We start from the raw sequence: 17,823 nt of genomic DNA, 5'->3' as shown, positions 1-17,823 counted from the left end.
TATTTAATACATATCATAGGTATGCATGACCACCTGCTAATGCTCTTTATTTCACTTGATAATATCTTTTGTCAAGTACATACATTTTTGAAAAGACAATTATGCCATTATTATGTTTATTGCAGGTCGTGTAGGCAATTGTAGACATAGACCCAAAAATGCAGCTGAGAGCTAACATCAGCAATGTTCTGGCTCTGAGATGCAATGGAATCGTCTTGACAGGAAATGAAATCTCTGACCCTCAAGTCCAGCACACTAACCGCTGCATTACAGAATCCCCTTCACTGCACCACTGCACTACATAGTATACGCTACACTTGTACCTGGCTACAACATTAAAAGAGCACTCTTCTGCTCCCTCCCTCTCCCCAGTACCTGTCACACTCCTTCACCCTTATCCTTAAGGAGGAGGCTGTGCATGGGAGTTTCACTGGAGGCCTTTTAGAATTGCATGTGACCAGGGCCAAAGCTCCATCCTCCAGCTTTCCTCCCCATTGCTCCCTCCCCCCGTGGTGAGAGTGTAAAAGGACGTATGAGAGCGGTAGCGCTTCTGATCTTTCAGTCACTGCTCACGCTGCAGGAACAGAAAGCAATTTTCCAAAGACATTGAAAAAAAGGAGGGAGGGAGAGAAGGTGGAAGGGAAGGGAGGAGAAGGGGAAGGCAGAGCACACTTATCTTCTGAATTTTTAGAAGAATGCTTTGCAGGGGTACCGCAATTTATCACCACAGATGAGAGCCGATTAAAGCAAATTACAGTAAATGTACAACAGAATGCAGGCGGTGCTGCATGTATACAGCAAGAAAACCAGCATCTTACAGAAACCCACCAGGGCCCCTGCAGTGGTTCACATTAAAAGAACAGCAAATCAGTAAAATCATGATAAAATCAGGCAAAAAAACGTTGTTCCTACACTCTCTACAGAAAGTTATGTGGCAATGAAAACAGTATTGTGTTTACCACGTTTACTCCTTGCCCACACCTCAAGGAGCAACAGCTGTATTTGGAGAAGCAGAAACCTAATATGTACCTTTCTTGGTGCAGCCTTTAATTGCATTTCCTTTAATTGCAGGAACCGTAATCGTGTTGTAATGTTGTTAACTGTCATTAATTGCTTTGCTACAGCCCCCCTGCATTCAGAATGACTCCTCTAATTGTGGCTCCTGATTTAGTAACATCTTCATTGGAGTGAAAAGACAGCCAAGCCCCTGGCTATATTGTGCCACCTCTACAGCATCTTTATTAAAAACTTGTAATTAAGCACTCCTTTGCCACTCGTTTGTACTAGGGCGGGGCCTAGAGTTTCTTCGACCGGGGCTTAGTCCTTTAGAGGCCTTGTCTGACCTGCTGCAGGTATAATGTTTACATGGTGGCATAGTTTTTTTAGTTCCAATGTTGTACTTGTGGAATATTGATTGCGAAAGGGGAGGCAATGGGATGCATTCAATGTGAGTGCTATGGTGCTTATTCCTCAATTTTGAGCAAGGAATACTTGGCAAACATTAGTTTGAAATCAATCGTCTGATATACATGACTGATTTCAATTAAAGTAAAAAATCAGGTTTCTCTGACTGGCCCAAGCTCTCAAATCGGCCACTCCAAATTTCACTGCACGCAGGCGGAGTGGTCTCTGATAAGACTAGAGCAGAGATACTGCCAGGATTCTTAAGGTAGCTAGCTAATAGAAAATGATTGGTTGAGATATATGTGGTGCAAACAGAAATAAATAATCAAGTAACTAAGTAGCTACTAGTTAGGTAACTTAGTTACTTGCAGCTGCTTTGTCGACAAATTTTATGAGTGAAATGTGCTGCAGCAGAAATAATATTTGGTTCAAAATAAAATTGAGTATTTGGCTGTGGAGTATCACAAAATTTCTTGCCTTTTTCAACTTTGTTATTGCAACCAGCTAACGCTAAATCCATCGCTACCTAGCCAGCAATACTGCATCAAATTTAATCAAAGAAGATTATTTGTATTCATTGCATTTTTTTACAGTAAAATTTTAAATCAGGCAATACAATGTACTGTTTGAAAGTGTTAAAACTCATAATTCTATCTCTATAAACTATTTTACGATCCCAATCTTATAGCAATAACGGTTCTTCTTTATTATGTAATGTGAGTGGACATAACAAAGGCCCAATCATAATGATGATTCCTTACCTTCTCTGTGTTCTGGAAACCTACAGATGATATGAATCGCAGTCCAGTTGGTATCCTTATCGTGATAAAAAATAATAATTCTTTTTGGCAAGAAAAAGTTTCTACTTACATTCTGTCTGAGCTTCTCTTACTTTGAGTAATTCGTAGTAATTCTGGCACTTGGAAAACAAACTCCCAAGGGTTACCTATCAGAAGAGACTCGGATTATGCCTGTAGTCAGAGGGGTTCAATAGTAGCCATTTTATTTTGGGAATTAAAAACAGAACCACAAGATATATTCAATTTATTGGTTGAAATACTTTCATTTGAAGTGCACGGAGAAGCTGTAATAACACAAACTAGGCCTGATTTAGTAAAAACTACTTGTTAACCATGAAAATTTGGATGATAACATGTTCACGGCAGTTATTTGTGTCCTGGAACTTTTTCCAAACCCGCTTACGTCTTGCTCGTGGGTAGAGGCTCTGCAGTGCAGACACTCCACGTCCTTCGACCTGAAATCTGAAATCACTCATACGAGCTCAGAATAAAACATGGCACCTGTCTCCCGCTGGTTTGTGTTCATTTTGCAGCAAGGTTTATTCAGTTTTTTTTTTTTTTTTTAAAAGAGTGGTGCGCAGCTCGAGTCACAATACAGCATAATCATTCAAATGGGTACCATTGTTTTAGATGAAGGTTTTGCCAGAGTGTTTTCCTTACAACAAATGTACACGGCTTGAAAGCAGTAATTTTGTTACTGCACTTTGTTTTGTGAAACAGTCTTTTGTAGATTTCTATTTCAGTCAGAGAGAAATCTTTCTTTCACAGGGCTTAATGACCTGGCTGATTGGCCAGATGTTTCCCAGAAAGATGAGAGTAGTTCTTCAGCAATGTACTAATATCTGAAACACAATGATTCATATCCTTGAGTGTGCAAACAAGTCAGTTATTTTTATACATATTAACATATAAAATCCAATATATCCCTTGATGTTTCAAAACCTCTGACCTATCCTCTTGGCTTCCTCAGCTGCCATTTTGGATGACCCCATGGAGTGCAGCCGGGGGGAGCGTCTGGCCATCACATTGGCCAAAGAGGGCATCAACCGGGCCAGCAACCGTTCCACTACGGGCAAGCTGGAGGTGGACATCTTTGAGCTACTGAGGGACAGCGAGTATGAGACAGGCGAAACCAGTAAGTGGCTGTAACAGGGGGCGGGGCCAGGGCAGGGCTCAGTGAGGGGAGTGGCTCTCTTTCTTGGCCGCTGAACAGTAAATGTGATAGCCAGGCCATGGATTCTGATCCCAGATCAGTCCTGGAGGCATCACTTATTACGCTTGGTGTGAATGTTACACTGTGTGTTCATGCTGTGATTGGGTAATTCAGTATGACTTTGAAGCAGGTCTTTGGATTGGCCCTTAAGCATCGATCAGATTCCAGTCCTTGTCATGTATATGTTTCTGAAGGACGCAACATAAATCAAACCAATGCCAGTTGATCACGTTGGCAGCAGAAGGTAATATGGAAGATAACATTAATGGGTTGTGATTTTAAAAAAATGCATTTTATTGTTTAACACAGGGAGTGGTGTGGAAGCATGCTAATCACAAGGATTTCCTGTTTATTTCCCTGCATTTATTTTAAAATTAAGGCATTGCTCTCTTGACCATGCGACTAATGGCAGTATTTGTTTAAATATTTGAATCTTTATCATACAAATAAGATGGCTAGTTGCAGTAGTGATCAAGGAACTGGGCATGCAACTCAAAGGTTGCAGGCTTAATTGCCAGGTGGAGTACTGCTGTTGTGGCCTTGAGTGAGGTACTTAACCTAAATTGCTGCAGTAAATATATCCGTCTGTGTCAATGAATAGTATATCAGACTGGCTAGATTGGCCAGTCTGAGAACATCTTGCATTCAGATAAATAATTCAGACATAAATAGTCTGCTCCCATTGTTCCTGTAGAAGTAAAATACTGAAAGGGTGTGCAGTTTTACTCTTGGTGTGTGGTTCTTTCCTTTTGTGGGAAACTTCAGAATGTTAAGAAGAACTGTCCAAAATGGACTGGTGGGAGACGGGGAGACTTAGCCTGCCATACACAAGGAGGGAAGAAAGCTTTCGGCAAATCAGAGCGTGATGAGCATGATGAGTGGAAAACGCTTCCAGTGAATTAGAGAACATGATGAGTTACAGAATGGTTAGCACCATTAAAACAAAAAAGTAAAAGTGTTCTACTACAGGGTGGGGGGGGTTGGGGGATTTGTAAAACAAAAAAAGTGCTGTGTACATCAATAAGCTAAATGTATAAAATAAGGATGCCAAGTCTGAAAGAGAGCCAGGAATACCTTTCTTCTGTTAAATATGTACAATGGATACTCAGTGGGTACAGGTGTTCTGCCTACATCCTCCCTCCAAACTGAGACAGATAGACCCTCAGCAGCTCTGAAGAACATGTCTAATCTCCCCACACTTCTTTTGTGGGCTTGTCAATCATTGTCGGGTACAAAAATGAGCTTGCCTTCTGCTTGTAGTGATGTTTCAAGTCTTCTGCATTGTGAATGAGACTTTGGACCCTGCATTGTGCTGTCACAACCAGACCCGATAAACTTGAAAGTAGATTGCGTTCTTTCATAATGTCAGGTCATATTTTACAATAAGCGAAGAGCTATAAAGCTGGGATTTCCACAGAATCTGCACAACTGCCTTCATCAGAAATTAAATGTCACGAATTGGACTGTGCTAACCTTAACACCTCTGCTTTTTATTTTTTCCTCACCCCAATTCCAACTATGACAGAACAGTAGAAAGAGTGCAGCCCAGTTGGTTTGGTTTTATCTGGTGGGTGAAGATACAGCAGAATGCCACAGGTGTCCCATCTCTTTAAAGCTATAGAGTCTGTGGACATGCAGGAATGCAGGAGAACCTGTTGCTGAGAACAAAGGAAATTGATTCCGTCAGCTGAGTGCAGAACAATCTGTTGACAGAAGGAACATTCAGTCAATAGTGGTCATCGTGGAGTCCGGGAACATTCCCCATTTCAACAACTCATTTCAGCAAGTCCATAAACTGCTCACGTCATTAAATGATGGTGAGTAATTGCATTAATGAGAAAGGAGCGTGCTTCTTCCCGTAACAAATCAATGCAAGAATATAATGGAACCACCTCTCTCCTCGCTCGCTGCTCTTTCTCACTGTATTTGGTTCCTTGGGATGGGGATTGACTCCCAGTAGCTGCACAATCTCAGCCCAAAAGCCCAAGACTGACCACAGAGCAGTAAATTCATTAAATATTTGTGCTTCCTTTGTGACAGCATATTATTATTATTATAAATATTCAGCTGTATGTATATTATCGTGACTGAGTTTGACATTTCAGATGTTAGACAGCTCCAGAAAACACATTGATTATTTTGTTATTGATTATTGATTATTCAAACAAAGTTGTCATTTGATTTTTTTTTCTCTGTGCTACTTTTGTATCACCATGGTTTATAGATTTTGGGGGGGAGGACAGGTTTTAAAATAAGTTTTTGGGCACATATGATAATTTATGTGTTATTTTGAATTAAACTCAACATTTGAGAGCGGTAGGCTTTAAGCACAATAAGGCCTGGCATGAACCTGCTCCTGCTATAGTATAGAAGTAATTTACATCTCTTAAGGGAATAATCTCCATTGTGCCGATATGCAAACCTAAGCTAGAGGTTAAATTATGTGCATCAATTTCATATTGTACTTCTCCAAATGATGATAAGTTTATCTCTCCTTCGAGTACTGATTAGCTGTTGTGCTAAGAGCAGTCTACAGTTTGACATTTACATTAACAAGCTATTACACTATGTATTACATTGACAATAAACAAATATATAAAATAAATCCCATACATGCCTATTCAGCTAGATTTGCCTTACTTGACATTACTTTACTGGCAATTAGCAGATGCACTTCTCCAGAGTGACAATACACAAGTGCAAAAAAAAGGAAATCGAAGTGCAGAAATTCCCTAGGGGGGAAGTGTAGTCTCAAGACAGATACCAGCAAGTAGGATTAAGAACTACAGTTTTATGAACAAATGCACAGACTTGAAAAATATAAAAGGAAGTAACACCAAATGGGATATTAGGGGGAACCAAAAGTTGTGGAGCGGGCCACCCTGGGGGAGGGGTCATTTATTCTGGATTCACCAGAGTTAGTCTGAACCTTGTTCTTTGGACTGAATGTCTATCTGAGCGGCAGTTGTGGTGGTTGTGTTCGTGTTTGAGACTTCAGTGGATAATTTTACACAGGTTTTTAAAAAAAAATTTTATTCACCATAGCGAGGATCTGTGTTGTGGTCACAATTGATGCTGTCCTCAGATTTGTATTATGGTTATCATATAACATTTATTTTGGCATATACTTTTACTTACAGCAACGTACAACAAGTGCATATCAAAGGTCATTGGAACATCTACAAAACACAGGTCCGATAAGATGCAATACTCATTATGTAACAATTATTCATATCCATGAACACATCAAGTCTAGTTCACACAGTAAGCATAGGCTAGGTCAGAAAGTTATGGTCAAGCTAGGAGGTATGACGACAAGCTACATGATTAAGATAACAATATGAGTGCAATATAAGTGCTGGATGGAGACACAAGTGTAACATGAGAGCGCTACAGGAACAAATCAGGACTCAAATGATAAGAGAAATCCTAGATTGGGAGTGCCTTGCAGAGTAGTGATATTTAGTCCAGGTACAATCTGAAGAGACCACAGTGGTCTGATTTCCGCCTTGTGTTATACCCTTGTCTTGTTTTTTGTTTTAAAAAAAAAACTCTGATATGGTTGGCACTGGCACAATCCAGATTCAATCCAAGAGCTAGGGTGCATCAGTACACTGCTCACAAGTGCCTCAACAGGATGAGCCAATTCACTTTAGTCATTTACTTCTCTTAGGTTCTTATTAAGGAATGTTTAAATTTACTTATGGTTTTACTGTTCATGTATATGCGCCAAGCTTGCTTGCATGCATATACAATTTCCTAATATCACAATGCATTAAGCAAGTAGTAATCTACTCATTACATCACATATATTTACACACAAAACCCCCACCAGAACAAGATTTGTGGGATATTTGAGGGCAACGACAGCAAGGACAAAGCTTATCAGTTTTAAGAGCTTCTTCCCGAGGTAATTTTCAAGTTCAGTGATCCGGTGAGAAATCAAGTGCCCTGCAAATACAAATGCTAACTGTTTTCATCCCACCAGAGCCTATCAAAAATGCAGGCAATTCCTCAGCACACAGTGTAAAGAGGCCCAGAGTGGAGACAAACCCAGGGCCGGGGCAGAAGGGAATCTGCACGTGACAATAATGGGGAGGTGAAGCAGGAGGATTTAACCCAAGAAAAACCTGCTATAAATGTGAACACAAAATAGTAACTGAATCCCGATTCAAAGGGAAGCTATACAGGTATTCAAGTTGTATTGAGTACCAATTCATAAGATTTGTCAGCAGTAATAAAGGTCTTAAATGGTTAAGAAAAAAGGGCCAATCAGCACTTTCGTATGCGTTTCCAAATCAGCATGAGCCAACCAACAGATTTGCAAAGAAGCAAAATAGTCAGTGCTCGAACTGTAGGTGCATCGTTCACAAAAACTGTAAAATTATTTAATGTGGCGAGGGGACCAGTCTTCCCAAACAAGTCGAAGTTCACCAACAGGACTATGACATATACGTTAGGACTACTTCCCACTTAAAAACTATTCAATACGTAAGGCTCCCTAATTCATTAACTCCATACTAGACAAAGTGCACAATACGCAAGAATCCACAATATATAAAGCACAATATACCAATTACAGTTTGTTAATCTATGCAGACACCCTGCTTTCCATAAAGACCATATCTAAGGGTGCTAACCGAATATACTCACCCCATTCTGGTCCCGGCTGTTCGGAGCTCCTGCAAAGGTCATGTTGGGGTCACCAAGTTATAGGAAAAAACTTCCACAAAGTCAAATGAGCTCAGCAGACAATCAGGGACAGGAGGAAAACTCTTTCACTCAGATGAAGTTCATTCAAGTGCGCACAGAGAGAAACAGTGATACAACATCTAGGTATTGTCTGGATAAGCAATTTCCCCAGTGGATTGTAACGCCATTTCAGAAAGTCTTATAGTGATCCAATTTCAGCATGGTTGCACTTTGTTAATATTTTACATTTTTTACACTGTTAACATAATTTATGGTGCATGTAATTCATGGTGTCTTCTTCTGTTCATACAACCTTGGCACAGGAAACAATCCCTTGCCTTACTTAGACATTTTTCACATCTCGGACCATGTGAGTGGAGAAGCATTTTGTTATTTCCAGTAATCTTTATAAGAAAGAAAGACCTTGCTGTCTGCAGCCCATCCATAATCTTTTTTCACTGAAACAGAAAAATACTAAGAATTACAAAATATGTGTTATAGAAATTCTAGGCTATATAGACACATAGTCATGCATAGCTGTAGATAGGAATAAGGGACAGGCAATAATTAAGAGTAAGGGATAGAACTTCTATCCCTTCAAGTGGCACTGCTCCCATCTCCTCCTTAGTTACTTGAATAATGTTCATATATTGCTGTTTGTTTCCATTATTTTTGTCAGCCCCTTTGCAGGTACAGTTAAATGCAAAAGTATTTGGACAGTGAAAGTACTGTGTGACAGTACTCTAGCACATTGGATTTGAAATGTTAGTTTCAAATCCATCTAATTTCAGTGCAGACTAGCAGCTTTAATTTGAGGGAATTCTCATCCATATCGAGTGATTCTTACAGCCCTTTTTATTCTGTACATAGTCAGATGCACATAACTACCAATAGCAGATCCATTCAGCACCAAACCAAAATGTGTACATAGCAATTTCATTAATATATTTAATCAAAATACATGACTTGTCCTGACTTACTTTTGCTCCCCTGTTAATAAAAAGGGCTGTAATTCCTACATGGATCAATGAATATGTAAATGCCCTCAAATGAAAGCACTTTAACATCATATTCATTGTTTTATTTAAAATCCAGTGTGTTGGAGTACAGAGCCAAAACAACAAAAATTGTGTCACTATCTAAATATTTTTGTATTTAACTGTGTGCGCGCGTGCATGCGTGTGTGTGAAACAAACAATAAAGTCCATCAGTTTACTCATTCAAAATGTAATTGTTTTTTTTAAATTATGAAGTCTTTGAAAAGAGCGCACTTTAAAAGATAGAGGAGAAACACCACTAGAAAGGAACCAGGAACATCAACAGCCCAGGAAATGAAAGGTAAAATCCATCAGCTCGCTGAATGAAAGTAGAAACTCTTGGGTGGCTGAAAGGATGGCTTTTTATGCTCTATGGCAGTCTAAAAGTACCACATGTAGCCTCTTCTAATTTACCCATCGCTCAGACTTCTCACTTCAATTTCCCTGCTTTTTTTTTTTTTTTTTTGGCTCGGTCAAGTCTAACAACCATTTTTATGGCCTCTTCTTTATTCAACCCGCCACCCCCTGTGTCATCTCTCTGCTTGGCACCCACCCCTGAGAGAGGAATGCTCTTCGTCTTCTGCGTCACGCTGATCACAGGGTCTTCATTCAAATGCAGAGCTCCTTTCTCTCCGGAAAACAGAAAATGGCTTTGCTGGGGACATTGTGTGCAGGGCTGAAATCAACTGGAAAAAGATATATACTGTGTGTATATATATATATATATATATATAGGCTATAAATCACAGGCCTTTCATGGATCTATTGAACAATTCGACAGAATGATGTATTTCTAAAGATAACAAGCGAGATTACAGTTGTTTTGCATTCTACCCTGGCAGCTTTCGATTCATGGTTTTGTCATTCTAAACTCTGTTTTGGTTGAAGGCTGCTGCATTTTGGTCTTTGACACAGCAAGGAAGTAGGGTTTGAAAAGGAGCATGGTGTTTAGCTTAAGAAATTGCAATTTTTGTTTAAATATTCTGCCTGTAATCTCTGTCAGTTATTGATGCTTTGACACCTTTTACATTAAATTAATGTTCAATATGTCCTTTGATTCACAATATTGTTTTCTTTAAGTGCTGGATGATATGCCAGAAGAGCTGGTTGGATACATGTATTCTGTGGCATTATACCTCATTTTTACTGCTATTCAAGACTTTTAATATGTGGTCTCACTATCAGCTTTCACAGCTGCTGTGGTCACCACAAATCTTCGGATGATTATTTTGTTTGGAAAAAAAAAAGATTAATTAACCATATTTTTGCCTTTACAATCTACTTAGAGTGGTGTGATTATTTTAATTGCACTCTTATTTAATTTCTCCATATGTGAAATTGGGAAGCCTATTGACAACCCTTGTATTATTTTGTGTAATCTTGTGCACACGACTGATAAAGAGCCTTTTACAGTACAAGCATGGGTGGTTGGCCGGATGCATTGGTTGGCCTATTATTTGAATGTTTGACTGGTTGGTTGTTATGTATGGATGAATGCATCAGTTTATTTGTTGGTTGGGTCACGGATGTACTGTCTGGAACGAATGACTGGTTGGCTAAATAACTGGGTGATTCATTAATTGGTTGCTTGGTCAATGTACTGATTGGATGGTTGATTGATTGATGAGTAGTTGGTTGATTAATTGTATTGATTGCTTGATCTGGTCTTGGTTCTTTCTTCTTACAGTGTGCCAGATTGTATCCAAGGGAGTGGTAGCAGTCTTGGGTCCGTCCTTCAGCCCGGCCTCCAACTCCATCATCAGTAACATCTGTGGTGAGAAAGAGGTTTGTGTCTGCATTTGCATGCTGTATTCATGGCAACAAAGCAAAGTGTACCACACAAGGGTCTGAGCAGGCATTCCGCTGCCTTATAAGAATATAGAGGATTTGTTGGAGTACGTTTTATAATTCTGATTAGTGATTAGAGAGATTGTAGTACCTGCTTCATAACTGATTAGAAATAGACATTTTGATTAATCCAGCATTAATAAATTACTAAATATAATAAATTAATAAATAAATTATTAGTGTAAAGTACTTATGTGTCGGTGCTGTGCTTATGCAGGGAGCATACCTGTAGCAATGTCACTGCTGTGTGCTTATAAGAAGAAGGTTTTGCTCTAGATACAGCCTTCCCCAGGAAAGCATTTTGTTGCATTACATTGCATTACATTACAGGCATTTGGCAGACGCTCTTATCCAGAGCGACGTACAACAAAGTGAAATCTTTGCTTGTTAAACTTTTTGTATTCATGCACTCTGGGTCTAAATTTAACTCCCACCACCTGCCAAATAAGGGCAGACTGTTGTCTGTGGCAGGTAAAAGTGTCTTATGCATTATAAGCATACTTAAATGTACAAAAGTTTTTTGTATACTTAAAATATTAAATATTTTTAATGCACTTAATTAGACTTTCTTTCACCTGGGTATTGCACTGCAGTTTGTCCTTGAATCCCTCAACTTGCAAAAAATGGTAGCCAATGAGGGAGGGAAAGATAGAGAGGTCTGAGAGAGAGAACAGTATTTTCTGTTTACTTGCTAATTGCAGCTGTGTTCATAGTTCTTTAGTTTAAGAGTGCATAGCTTCTGGCAGGTAGATGTGATAGCTGGTAAATAGCAGTGCTGGAAAAATAAGGCCAGTACTGTAATCGGCCCAATTACGCCTACTTGGCTGCTTGCGCAGAGAGAGAAGGCAAAAAGCTTTAGAGTTTTATTTAAACTATTCATCACACTTCCATTGAACACCTCCATGTGCAGTACACGCTAACGTGTGCTGTAATCGTTCACTTACTTGTATTCTGTTCATTTATCGGCCAGTTTCAGGGAATTTCAGCAATTATGCTTTTCAGATGTCTCTATAGCCTTGAACGGTTATAAGGACGCTATTTAACTTTATTAACATTTAACTATGTGCTGTATTTATTTGCTCATATTTATAATTATTATGTAATAATTCTTCTAGAATATGTCTGTGTGTGAAAGTGAAATCACTGAGACAAAATGCACACTTACGTATGCTTTATTTATGTTGTATTTTATTATATACAAAGGTACTGTTTTGCAGCCATGTAATCTGAATTCTTTCAGCAAATGCATAACCATCTATATGAATAAAATATAAAGTATATGTAATAAAATATAACATTATGTTATTTTGTGCCACCTTAGGTAAGTGCATCTGCTGAGAAAATAACAATATTTCAGTTTTCTTTGAGTGTTTGAAAAATATACAGAAGTGAAAGTATTCATTTGAATATATTGAGCAAATGGCCCTTAAGAGACTGATATATAAGAAAATGGGTACTGCACAGCATGTCTAACCTGGTTCTATATCGTACACCTCTTCAGCAAATGAAGAGGCAAATGCATCGATCTGACTGATGCATTGGGCCAATAAGGCTCGGGAGTGTACTCCACACTCCCCGTGAGAATACCTACAACCTCACTGGTCAAATATTTTGCCAGGTTCTACCTACTTTCTCCTGTAGGCAGAGTGGGTACTTAGCCATGTGAATCGCTGGCCTAATGTAGCTAAGCCAAACCCTGTGTGTTCTAGGCCCTGTGTTTTGTGAATCTGTGTTATCGACAAGCTTTTAGCCCCAATCTGGATAATTGATACAGTTTCCTGTATACTTGGCAGTGTACTGCTCAGTGTACTGTGGAAGTGCAGTACAGCGTATGGTACACTTGGGGAAAACCTGAACAACCCAGTATGTACAGTATGTGGTGAAGATAGCTCAGCACCACTGATACTGACTGTGCAAGCCTGCAAACTATGCCCTATCTATACCATTATGGAACCACCTGAACCTTCAAAGTTGGAATATTCCACTGCATTCCTTTTTTATTTTTATTTATTAATTTTTTGTTCAGAACCTGTACATATACATTATTCCTTACATAACACACTTGGCCTTATTTAGCCTTAATCACAGGCATATGAGTCCAAGAGTGATGAAATGTATTCTTAATTTAACAGCCGACACTTAACTTTGTACCCTATTAAGTGTGAAAAGGAGTGTCTGAGTGGACTCACTGAAGCCATAGTGCAGAGCCATATCTGAGGAGAGCACTCGTAGGATTTGCAAATGCAAATGGCTCTGCTGGAGCCCGTCCTGTCTTGCCTGTTCATGCCGCTCGCCCCTTAGTCACTCTCCAGCTGATGCAACGATTTGAAAAACTTGACTGCTGCTCTCACAGCTTGGCAGACGCGAGCACCGTAGAGAAAATGTGCTCTAAATGTGCTCTATTTTCGTTCCCCTCAGAGTCACCAATACTTGAAAGATTTAGAATCTCAATAGCAGCACTAATGCAATGACCAATGTGTCCAGTGTAATTATGGGTTCCAGTGCCATTCAGATGTACTATGAGGCGAATGAAGCTAGAGAAATGCACTCTGAAAATAAAAAAAGTCATTACAAGAATATTTTTTTAACGTTCTGTTCTACATTATTTTTCATGCCAAGAAATTAGTGCCTGCCAATTTGACCGTGGCTTTCCTCCTAGGCAAACTAACTTTTTTGTGAACTGACTCTTTTGACAGTTTGGAATGCATCCTGTGCTGTTTCACTTTATCCACTTAGCACTTCTGTGTTCCTTCTGACACATCTGCCTGTGACAGAGAAAGTCACAGCACCGCGCGTCTTTTATGGTTTTGCTCTGGAGCATTGGACATACACGTCTAATCAAGCTGAATTTCCTATCTTACAAAAAGGCATACATAACCCATTGTTTTCTTTATAACGGTGCCAAATGTGCGTTTAAATTTAATTTTTTCACAATGCATAATTGATTTTCCCGGGAATAAGGCCTGCGTCTGTCTGTGGAGTTTAAACAGATTCTTTCAATTGAAATAAAAAAAATGCCTCTAGTTCTGTCTGCAAAATATATGAATGAAATATGACCATGAAATGTAACCAAATTGAAACATTGTGCTGCTTTGAATAATTGTGCTCCCTTAAGTCATCCCTGAAGTGTAAATAAATTGGCAAAACAGGTCAAGCATGAGGAATCATTATGAGACGCAAGCATCGCGCAGAAAGGAGACTTGATTGATTGTAAGATGTAAGAAAAACTCATTTGCCTGTAGCATAAATTTTCTCTTCAAGCTTGAATATTTGTTGCATGATTATTTTTAGATCAAATGTTTTTCCTGGTTTTTACTGTTTACTATTACCTTTGCTGATCATAGTTTATTGAATTAGTTCTGTCAATATGTCTCTCTTTCTGCTAGTCACTAGCGTTCAGATGCATCAAGGTCTGGCTCATTCCATATTCCAGTGACAAGCTGGCACTCCATATGTACAGTACATATGTATTTATATGTACAGTAGTTAAGTATTGCTAACCTAAGTATTGCTAGCCATTGCTGAGATAGTAATGGACTGTTGTTGCTGTTGCTGTGTAAGGTTTACATAGCAGAGTGGAAACAAAATTACATCTATACATATGTTTGTGTAGACATTGCCATGAATAGCTCTTTCATCGTTCAGCCAAATTTATTTATTTACTTCTTTATTATACAAGGAACATGTACTTTTGAAAGATTGGCCTGAATTTCATATTTGGAAATTTAATTATTTCCATGCTTGGTACCATTATCATTGGCACTGTTTTGACTATGTCAACTTTAACTATGTCAACTTGTAACTGGCAATATACATAATTAAATCCAAGCATTTTTTTTCAAGCCTATTGTTGGACTACCTTTAAAAAATGATGCAACCTACCTCTGGCGCCGTTACTAAAACATTTTAGAAGCTAAATGTAGTATATAAAATAGTCCTGGTGTGCCCTGATAAAACTTTGGTTTGGTAAAAAAATCAGTGCTGCTGTGAACATTACTACAGTGTTGAATACTGAAGAGTATTCTGATCTGTTGGTGAATGATTTACAACAAAGGATCACTACATATAAATGAAACAGTCACGCTTCAGGAGAAGTTCTGAGTGTTGGCCCTCTTTCCGATGAGATAATTCGCAGTCTGAGATACGCAGCCTATTATTAAGACAAGTGTCTGGAATTACCCCCGACGGTGACAGTCATCACCCAATCATATTACAGGGGCTTTGCAAAATGCTTTCTTAATGGTTCAATTTCATGAATCATGAGGCCAATTTCAGATTTTTTTTATGTTCATTCTACATTTTAGCAGAGTCGAACCAGCTAGGCTACACTTGGCTTGTTGCGAATACATGCACATAGCAATTCAGGACTGTAATTTCGTATTTCTTCATTATCCAGGATGCTTTCCTGTGGTTAATGTAAACCTTTTAATTACTTAAAGCTTTTAAATATTTGAATTTTAAATATCCTGCTTATATCCAAAACCTGGGAGATCTTAACATGTATTGACCATGGCTTCACCTATAGCCACAAACTAGAGAGCATTACCTACTGTAGAAGCTATTCAGCACTGCATCAACCCTGATGTAAAGGACCTCTAGGTTTTCTATATCCCTTAGAAAGCTGTTTCAAGCATTGACAAAAATATTCTTACTGATATCTGTGTGTAATGTGTTAATTTCCATCCATGCCCGCTTGTTTTCCTGACAGAATTTCTTTTATGAATGAGAAAACTCCAATTAAATCCCACCATTGTCTCCTCTTGCTAAGCCTGAAAAGATTAAGCATCTTTAGTCTTTCCTTGTAACTATTTTCATATTTATGAAGACATTTTTGTTGTTTTTTGTAATGTAATGACTTTGCACCATTAACTGCTTTTTGTCTCTTTGTCTACGCACTCACCACCCAGCATGATGGCCACAGATGTAACTGTGTTACACAAGCAATGATTTTCAGTGTATTTTCATAAATTCAGAATGTCTTGCAATGATGCTTTTCTGTCACAGAGATGTCTGGAGGTCTTGTAGGTACACTATATGAGCAAAAGTATCTGGATGCCCCTTAGACTGGGTTTGTTTTTCATGGTTTGAGCTAGGCCCCTTAGTTCCAGTGAAGGCCAATCTTAATGCATTTTGGATGATTCCGTGCTTCCAACTTTGTGGCAGCAGTATGGGTGGAAGGCCCTTTCCTGTGTCAGTACGACGATGCCCCTGGGCAAACAGCGAGGTCCATATAGAAATTGTTTTGTCGATATCGGTGTGTAAGAACTTGACTGGCCTGCACAGAGCCCTGACCTCGACCCCATCCAACACCTTTGGGATCAATTGGAAAGCCAACTGTGAGCCAGGCTTAATTTCCCAATCAGTGCCTAACCTCACTAATGCTCTTATGACTGAATGGCAGCAAATCCCCGCAGGGGACATCTAGTATAAAGCCTTCCCAGAAGGGTGGAGGTTGTTATAGCAGCAAGGGAGGACCAAATCCATATTAATACCCGTAAATTTGGATGCGATGTTGGATGTCAGGTGTCCACATACTTCTGGCCATACAGTGTATTTGCTTTCAGGCATCATTCCTCATTTAAAACTGTGGTATGTTCAACTGTAAAATAAGCAACTTTCAAATGCTTCCCCATTAGGGAAGGCACAGCATCATATCATATTGACTGGCCTTGCGCATTTTATTTTCCGTGAGTTACTTTCCTAGAAACTATCATTCTCCTGAATGCAGCACCAGCAGATGCATAGAAACTCAGTGTGGTATAATGGGTTGGGAACTGGTCTTGTAACCTCAAGGTAACTTGTTCAGTTCCAGGGTAGGACACTGCCATTGTACCCTTGAGCAAGGTACTTAACCTACTTTGCTTCAGTATATATATCCAGCTGTATAAACTGATGCAATGTAAATGTAAAAAAAGTTGTAAGTTGTGTAAGTCGCTCTGGGTAAGAGCGTCTGCTAAATGCCTGTAATGTAATATAATGTAATGTTCCTTTTTCATGGCGATTCTATTTTAGGGGCAGTAACTCTGGCCAATATAGCCCTAGTACGGCTGGCTAGGCAGCCTGTGCATTGCATATTTTCTATATTGCGAGAGGACAGGTTTCATTATAGAATGTGAAAGCTCTATTTTTTTTCGACAAATGGCCTATCAGTGGTGTTTGACACCTCATGGCCCTGTAAAGGATGTCTGATGTTTTATTAAACAGGAGCTTTGTCCTGCTGGCATGCAAGCCAGCAAACTGAACAGATGTGGCATCTCATTATAGTCTGGACTACCGTATGGCATCACGTTTACAGTGAGCCCCTGGGAACGTCCCCCCCTCAAGCCAGGGCCAGAGACACTTTCTCGCCACTTACCTGGTGAGCTGTTTTCATCCAGCCAGTGCCTCCATGGGGGCTTGGCAGCTTGGCTTTTTTCTCCGCCCAAATATTCACCAACTGTGCACATATGCAGTATGATAGTAACATGGCGGTTTTCATACACAGTGCTCAGAGTTTTCAGTGGCAGTGCAGTGCGAACAGTGTTGACGATGAAGTTTTTTGTGGTTTTCCCATTGATGGTGGAACTGTCTAGCAAGTTGGCCTGAGCTCCTTGTCTACTGAAGATCTGAAGTCTCCACCTGCCAGGATGTTGTGTTTGGCTCAGCTCCATGTCAGAGCACAAACAGAAAACACACACGAGCGGCTGGCAGGTTTAGAGGCAGGACCCGCATGGAAGCGCAGGTGGGGCAGAGTGATTGCGGTTGCCTGATATGAGTGCGGCAGCTCCGCCAGCCGCCCCGGAGCGCCCCTGTGTAGCGCGCATCGGCCCGATTCGCCTGTGATTTTCCT

The 17,823-nt window shown here is 39.6% G+C and overlaps 1 pseudogene; it reads left to right on the top strand.

The window, feature by feature from the left end:
- The window catches only part of LOC118235721, a 308,484-nt pseudogene that overhangs the window by 189,807 nt on the left and 100,854 nt on the right, over window positions 1-17,823 (top strand).

This window comes from Anguilla anguilla, chromosome 9, assembly GCF_013347855.1.
Source record: "Anguilla anguilla isolate fAngAng1 chromosome 9, fAngAng1.pri, whole genome shotgun sequence".
NCBI lineage: Eukaryota > Metazoa > Chordata > Actinopteri > Anguilliformes > Anguillidae > Anguilla > Anguilla anguilla.
This window is presented reverse-complemented; position numbering and strand designations above follow the sequence as displayed.